At 42.1% G+C, this 8,720-nt stretch overlaps 1 protein-coding gene across 1 annotated transcript in view; it reads left to right on the top strand.

Annotated features, from left to right (window-relative positions):
• The window catches only part of RASAL2 (RAS protein activator like 2), a 206,580-nt gene that overhangs the window by 22,006 nt on the left and 175,854 nt on the right, over positions 1-8,720 (top strand). The gene's annotated exons all lie outside the window — the stretch shown is intronic.

Here is an 8,720-nt window from a genome sequence, read left to right as displayed (position 1 = left end):
AATCGGCATGCGCTGGAAAGAATTCCCCCAGTAAAATCTTTCTGGGCTGTGGCAATGCTCTTCTTGCTTACCTCATGCCTGCCTACTCCCATGGAAAAATCTTTGTTGTGGTATTTTGGACATGTATCATCCTGTAGCAAATTGGTTACTGTGGAAGAGATTTGGTGCGTTATAATCCTTCCCTCTCTATAGCTGACAGACCGATAATGTCGCTCTTCTGTTGCAGTAATTTCAGCTTCAGGGGAAAGGAAGCATGGCTCAGCACTTCCCACCTGCTTGGTGGAGAGATCAAGCCCTCCCTCCACTCTGCGCTTTGGGCAACCAGGAAAAATGGACAGTAGAAGTATTCAGTTAGTGTTCCTCCTTGCGTTGCGTTTCTAGCCTGCGGAAGGTGCAGACGTGCTCATTTCTGCTGAAAGACAAATCCTGCTAATTTGAGACTGCAGGAACATTCACAGAGCTTAGGAAATAACGCTAGACTGGTCCTCTGCCACTTTTTCAGAGTTGTTGTTCTTGTTAGTTGCAAAGTCGTGTCCGACCCATCACGGCCCATGGACAACATTCCTCCAGGCCTTCCTGTCCTCCACCATCACTCAGAGTCCACTTAAGCTCATGCCGACTGCCCCAGTGACTCCATCCAGCCACCTCATCCTCTGCCGTCCCCTCCTTCTTTTGCCATCTATTGTTCCCAGCATCAGGCTCTTCTCCAGGGAGTCCCTGTTTAAATGCCTGCTCTTAACCTCTGGATGGGACTTCCCCCTCCATGTTAATGGCACCCTTATTTTAATGTGAACCTTCTGCCAGAGAGGGGTTTAATAGGTTGGTCGTAAGTGCCATGTAGAGAGGCTAATGTTTCCAAACACCAGTATTTGAGTAGGTATGTGGGAATTCCTAGTTACCTCTGTAGCCTTTTGGTTTATTTTCAAAGTTGACTTAACCAGTGTTTTCTACCCCACATTTGTGGCCCCAGTAAATTCCTAGTTGTTTGCTTTCAGTTGAGTGCTGTTGCGCTCTCTGCTTTTCACTCAAATGCAGCCGTTCAGAAAGGCTTCTCTGTCGGTAGAACATCCAAGAAACTGCCGGACAGGGTGCAGGATGACAAATGCTCCCTTGCCAAAACTCATTCTCTGGGGCAGGAAAAGCCCCTTGCGATTAAGGGTAGGGCTCGACTTTTATGTATTGGTTTGGGGATCGTGCTTTGCTTCTTTAGGAAATGCTTATATTAGTTCCTCTTAAAGCCATGCTTAAAGCAGTTTATATACTAAGCACCAGCCTCTAAAGCAGATTTTTGTCAGATATCTTTGCTTGTTACAGTTAAAGCCCCGCAGATAACTTCAGTGATTGAAATAATGTACAGCTGGCTCAAATTCTTCCAAGTTACAGTTCCTAATTTAAAAGATGAAAGATGTGCTAAAAATGGGATTTCTAAGTATACTCTTGAAAACTCTGTTCTCTCCTTTCGTCAGTCTGGGTACAAAAACAACAGGAACAAAAGTCTGTAAAAATTTTCTCATTCAGTTGAACGTAGCTGCAGTACTTGCCATAGGTAGAGTATCGCTTTAAAATGTTAGGGTCAAGTTGTGCTTGCACGATAATGGTCTGATTCCAGACACAAATGCTAAATGTCACGGCTTAGTGCCTTGAGAATAAGCTGCAGTGAATCCTTCTCATCCCTCTGTGGTGGAATCTCGTGCTTCCATCCTTGATTAAATACACTTTATTTTGACATCCACATTCAGACAAAATTGTGTTCAGTCTTAACAATGGCCTCCTGAAATAACCCAGGTTCAGTCCTTAGTTCCGACTAACCGTAGTAAAGATTAACTACAATTTAGGTTGCAGGGGATATGCTAAACTGTGATTAGCCTAAAATGAAAGTCGAAGCTCCCAGTTGCCTTGTTGTGGCTGTTCAGGAGGACTGAGGAAGGGGAGCGTGTGAGTCTAAGGCTCACTTTGATTCAATCTGGACTCTCTGCGTTCAGTTATTTATTGTCATGTATTTGTTCCCTTACAGCACTGTCGCAGGAGAATTCACATGGCATTGGGGATGTCAATTACTTTCAGTCTTAAGTAACCACAGGAATTTCACACCCTTGGTTTTGGCATCTTTAACTAAATTAAGCATATCTGCAAGCTTCTTGAGGCGAACATTTTTTGATACTTCTTGACGATCTTTGTGTTTCTGAGCTAATTTTAAAAAAATAATCGTTCAGAGCTACTGCTTTCATCCGTCTTGGATACGTCCTAAAAGCAGGGTATGTTTTTTTAAGTATGACAGGAAGCATTGTTCTTTGAACCAAACAGGAATACATGCTCAGCTAATCAGCCATAGGCCTGACTACATAGTTGCCTGTACTGTTGGCTTAATTAATGTGTGTTCTGATTAGTTTTCATTCTTAATTTCCTTTTCACCGGCTATTGAATCTTGCCCTGAATGAGACACCCAGACAGGTCTTTTTACTACATCCTGGATCCAAATGAGTAATGATGCCTTCATGCTGTTTGGTGCCAATGTAAAAGGAATTACAAATGCCAGCAGTCAGTTTTTCACAGAAGTAGCTTTTCATTGAACCAGTTTTTAAAAATGAAATCTTTACTCAGTAGTTCTCAGAAAATTGCTCAGCTTCCTCTTCTCCTTGCTTTTCTTAACAGCTCCCTGGTGAGTTGGGTTAGCTTTCCTTTCAAATCTTTTTGCTTTTGGCAGGGCTGGCATCACACCTCTCTTGGCTGTACTCCTCTTTTTGAATGTTTTAATGTGGCTCTTTTTAACAGATAATTAAATTTTTCATCAGTGTTTTCCAGTTCTCCTGTCCTCGAAGGACTCTTCATTAAGTGCTAGGTAGTGGGGAAAGTTATTTTATACTGGGTGGGAAGCAGAACCATTTTTTTAACTGGGGGAGATCACTAAGACAAAGTCTAGGAATATCCACACTAGCCTTAAGCATGTTGGAAATGTGGACCAAGTTGGATGCGTTGCTATTGCTAAAATAGCAGAAAGCAGTGGGAGCGTATGCCAAGCGCATGGCTATAATAGCCAGACAGGCTTAAACAGTTACAGATACACACACCTTCTTTTCTCCATGGAATGGCTCACAAGGTAGTCTGCCATGCCAACAGAAAGAAAAACATTTTTATGGGAACAATAAAAACAAAATCTCGCACATAGTAGAAAAGGGGAACAAATAAAATAGAAATCCGCCTAGATCTGCTTGGATATTGCGAGGGTATGTACAGTTGGACCAGTCTGGCTTAGAAAAATTAAGCCATTTAGTAGAGAAATATGGGATGGATGCCATTATGTGCAGGTGATGCATTTTTAAAGTTTGCATTTTAAAATAGCTTGTTCTAAAGGCAATTGTAGTAAAAAAGCAGATGTTTAACTTTGAGCAACATTAAGATTGGATCCCATTTATTTATGAATAACATTTATTAAAATGAAATGGATTTCTCATAACATAACTGTTTCTAGGTAATATACAAATTAGAAACAAATACGAACAAAATGGCAATAAAATCAGCAATACAGAACGAATAAAATGCTGACACTACCCAGAGCACAGCTAAGCAAGCTAAGTGTCCCCCAGATGTTTTGAAATACAACTGCCGCAATCCAGTGCAAATCAGATTACCTTAAAAGAGGGGCGGGTACATACAAGATGAGAGGCATTTCATCCGGGACAGAGGACCCAAGGGGTGTGACCTGCAGGCAACTGGGGGCAGGTGAGATAGCAGTTGTGCGATACAATCACGGTGCCTGGTGCTTCTTAGGATTTCATTCCGCGTATTGGTGGGAGTTTCTGGACCCGCATCAAAGCCGCTGCACATGCAGTGTTTACAGTAGTTCAAACAACAGGTTAGCAGGGCATGACACACACAGGTTGGTTCTAGCTGAAATACCGGCCAAAGCCGATGAGAGGGGCTGCATGTCGCAGAGCCCCCTGGACCCTCTAAGGACAGTGATGGGTGCGGGACCACTTCTGAGCTGCACACCCGATCTTTTAGGGAAAAGACAGCCCCCTCCCTCCACAGATGGATTCTGCTCATCTGCTCTGAACGCCTACCTACTAGCAGTGCCTCGGTTTTGTCTGGACTGAGCTTTACTTTGCTACCACAGCAGCCAAATAACAGCCTCACCCAGATCCAAAAAGCAGAACTGTGTGTCATCTGCATACTGACAGCAGCGCATTGCACCCCTCTGCCCCCTAAATGACTTCACTTAGTGGTTTCAGGTGGATTTTAAGCAGCATGGCAGACAAGAGAGAACCTTCTGGGAACCTGATGCAAAGATTTCTGCTATAGGGTGGGGCAGAAATCTCCCAGCACCACCTTTTGGTTCAAGAATCTGCAAGAACTGAGTTGACATAAGCACCTGGGGATATCATTATATGAGATGGATGAGGGACATTGCAGGTCATCTTGCTCAACAACAATTTCATGTCTTCACTTTCTGGATCATGTTAGCCCTTCAGTTAAATTGTGACCCAGCTCATTTGCAAAATATGAGACACCTCTTACACCGATGATGATGATGATGATGATGATGATGATGAGTTATACTGGGGGTAGCTCCGTATGAGTGCATGTGGAGAAGGCTGAGACTGAAGCACTGCCCACTGGAGTGGACCATAAAGGAGCAAGTTCTAGTGTTGCCGAAGTTCCCAAAGAAACATCTTTTGGGCTTCTGTATTGAGGTAATTGATGTTGAGATAGCTATACAGGGGCACCTTGGCTCACAAACTTAATCCATTTCAGGACTCTGGTTGTGACCCAAATTGGTCGTGAGCCAAGTCAAATTTCCCCATTAGGGTCAATGTAAATAAGGTTAATCCGTTCTGCAACTATTTTTTTACTCACAACAATTTGAAGCAAAGTGACAAAGAACAACAAAGATCTTTGTTGTGGGGCGAGCGCGATGGGGGGAGGCGGACACAGGCGCGCTCCGGCAGGGAACATGGGCGCAATTGCGGCCATCTCTCCCCCCCGCATCACAACTGCAGTCGCCCCTATGCTGAGAAGGCGGGTGGGCTCGCGATCGTCACCCTGTGCAGAGTTTGCGACCTGGGGCAAAATTTTTATGAAATTTCTGTTCGTGACCCAATTTGGTCATGAACTGAGGTGTTCGTGAGCCAAGGTACCACTGTATGTTTCTAGTGCAGTGTCTTTCATTTTAGTGGTGAATATCTTGGGATCATTCCTGGCCACTGCATTCATTGAATTCTATTGAAAAAACACAGCCTTGATGACAATATCCTCTACTATTGCCATTTTTAATAATTTAATAACAACAACAATAAGTATAATGGATGAAGCAGATAAAGCGTTTGATGCAATGAATGGGGGCAGATGGTATGCAGATGGCTGGTTTCCCTTTTTTGGAGGTGGAATTAAAAATCTGTAATGGGCCGTTTGAAACAAGGTGGTATAGGAAGCCTGTGCAAAGGAATGGATTGTTGAACTGTAACCGTGCAAACCCTGTGCTAGTGCAAAGGTTAAAGAGCACAATTTAGAAAGCTGTTGGGGTGCCTATGAATAATTCTGTGTATGGGAAGCCCAGGAGATCCTTGACGGCCATAACTTTAAGGCTAACATTCTTTCTACTGCCTCAGTCACATTAAAAACACCAACTTGGGAAGGGAGGGATGTGCTACAAGAAATGCTGAACACGGAAATGTCCTGCTTGTATTGAAGGTAAGTGGGTGCGGACGGCTGAGGTTGCTTCTTGTAAAGGATATCATATTTTATAGAGGTAAAAGGAAAAGAGCCCTTCTGGGAACATAGAAGATAGAAGGAACACCTGTCCAACATGTGCCAGAGCACGGTCCCTTCCTATGAGGGAGAAGCAGGCTGGCCGAGGAACTGCAGCCAAGGTCTCTGTGCTAGGAGGTGAACAAACCCTCCAAAGCAGCAAGATTAGCCAGGCAATGCTTATGGATCAGCTGAAATCTGATACTAGCCTGAAAGATGAGATGAAGCCAGCCATGATGTTTGTGAATGCAGCTTGCTTGGCTGCGGGAAGCACGGGCTGATTGCTAATCCATGTTCCCTTATTGAAGCTTGCCCTCATTCCTGATTAGTCCTGGCTCAGCTTTTAAGTGGCACTGTAGCATGCTCCAAATTGTGACTGAAGCTGGTGCTTTACACCAAAACATTTCACATTTTAACACTTAAATATGTTTCTATTTAAGATAGAATGTATAAACATTTTAAATAAGTAACTTTCAATGTTTACATTTTGCTTAAATCTATACATTGTTTTAATGCAATTTTTCAGCTTTTAAATCTATAACATAAACTGGATGTGGTATTAGTAGTCCTTTGCTGGTTTTTGGACTACACTATTATGTGCATCGCATCATCACCTGCATTCCCGCTTTGTTCACAAAAGCCTGAAGCCGCCTGACTGTGCAAGCAGTCCAAACATCAGTGGCAATATTTTTCGGTCAATAAAAATGGCAATATTTTTATGGAGTAGTAAAGAAGCAGAATATGACCCCAGAGGCGATGTGGTGCTTTGCTCTGTTGCACAGGAAGCCAGGGTCTTGCTGTTGGACTTCGTACAGCATCATCTGATCAGAAGATCGATCTCAGATCTTGGGTTGTGATTATGTTCTCCATCCACTCAGTGCAGCAGAGTTTCCTATGCCAGCCCTGGCACAAGTTTTTCTGCTCTTGTCATCGAGCGAGCGAGCGAGCGAGCAAGCAAGCAAGCAAGCAAGCAAGCATTCCCTTTCTGCACCAGTCCCCCAGTGCAATTCTGCGTAGTTCAGATTGCATGTGAAGAAGCAACATGCAAACCTACTTTTCTTATAATTATAGGAGGAAAATGAACCCTATGGGATTTGTATTCATTCAGAAACATTTTAGGCAAAATTTAAATGAGATGCATGGTGCTCTCTCTGGCCAAAGACGAAACGCCTGCCACAAAAGTGGGAAAGGAAGTAGATGTATTTCAAAAACTTCTGCTAGCTTGTCAGGAGAAATTCTATTCCCCATTGGCTATTTATTGTTTTGAAACAAAGTTTATTGAGGGGTGTGAGTGGGTAGGAACTCAACCCACATGTGACAGAAACCTAAGAGTACGGGTTGAGTATGACTGGTTGAATCATGGGTGGTTGTTACATATGAACCATGCATGACAGTTTATCAATGGATAATTAACAACAAATAATTGAGAGCATACAACGCCCAAACAATGTTTTTTCTTCCATGGTTGTCCATGTAACAATCCATAGCTAAACCATAGTTCAGGGTTCACAAGTAAAAACAACTCACAATTCAACTACAACCCATACTGAACCCATACTCTGGGTTGTCATGTGAGAATCAGGCTTATACCTCACCCACTTATTTAGCAACAAAGAAGATTCTCTCTAACTTTTTGAGAACTGGAAAATCAGCCACTCCTTCATTCAGAGGTCAGATATCTGCCCTTTACAAGCTTCTCTTGCCACTTAACTTGATAGAAAAAAATGGCATAGACCCGAGCAATGAATATGAAGGTATCTTTAGAATAAGATATGCAGAATATCCAGTTTTCCATAGCTAGTTTTTCTGCTTGTTCAAAAGTCTGCAGGTGGTATGTGACCCTAGTGCCAGCGAGAACTCAGGAAAATGATAGCCGGTTATTTATTTAGGAGATTTATATGCCGCCCCATTCGCCGAAGGTTATGTTGGAAAGGGCGGCTTATTTTATATTGTATCTTTGTATTTTTAATCTAATGTTTATATTTTTAATTTAAGATTATAATTATTTTAATTTATTGTTGTAAGCCGCCCCGAGGCTTCGGCGAATGGGGCGACATAAAAATGTTTTAATAAATAAATAAATAAATAAAAAGGATATGGCAAAGCAGACTCCCTTTCCCATTTTTGATGGGAACGATCCACTGCTCAGCAGTTTTGAGGCCTAGTGCCTAAGTTTTGGTAGCTGATGTTGAATACATTGTCCAGTGCTGATCTTAAATCCAGGCTTTTACATAATTATTGTTGGGATTAATTGTTATTAATTATTATTATTAATAATACGTATTGTTATTATTGATTGTTCTAATATTTTGAGACAGGGTTTCTCTATAACGCAGACTTTATGGCCCCCACATTTGGTAAAGTGTTTGGACTTTTCTGTTTCTGCCCCACCCAGAGCCTGCTGAAGCGTTCGGGAGAACTTAAAAGCTTGCACATTCATGTTAATCATACTGGTATTGCCCAGCTGTGGATTTAAAATACATATTTTTCCCTCATGGAAAAGCATGACTACGTATTCTTGCTTTTTTTCCTTTTTGCATGACATTTTTGTAACTTACTGGTGCAAGTCTTTTAGAGCTGCAAGTGCCATATTGCTCGTCTTTGAAAAACAACCCAACCGTACACCAATGGACAGAAATTTGTGGAGAGGCTACGCACATGAGGGCCTTAACTCTGAATATCAGTACAATAGCAACCTGCCTCTCTTTTATAGCCCTGACTTATTTCTTCATTGAAATCAGTAAAGAATCTGGCTATTTTAAACAGCCCATTTAAAAATGTCCACTAACATTTAATGAAAAAGTACTTTTTCTTGTTTTGTGGTCATGTTTGTGTTTAGTTGTATATTTTCAGCTGAGTGATTGTTGCTTAATGATACACTTCTTGTTTTTGGGAAAAGAGATAATTTGTTCAGTAAAGAACAGCTTTTTTAACGACAGCCAAGGAGCCCAGTGTAGCATGTGCCACGTGGTGAT

The sequence above is a fragment of the Varanus komodoensis genome, unplaced genomic scaffold (genome assembly GCF_004798865.1).
Source record: "Varanus komodoensis strain SLA01 unplaced genomic scaffold, ASM479886v1 scaffold34_1, whole genome shotgun sequence".
NCBI classification, from domain to species: Eukaryota; Metazoa; Chordata; class Lepidosauria; order Squamata; family Varanidae; genus Varanus; species Varanus komodoensis.
This window is presented reverse-complemented; position numbering and strand designations above follow the sequence as displayed.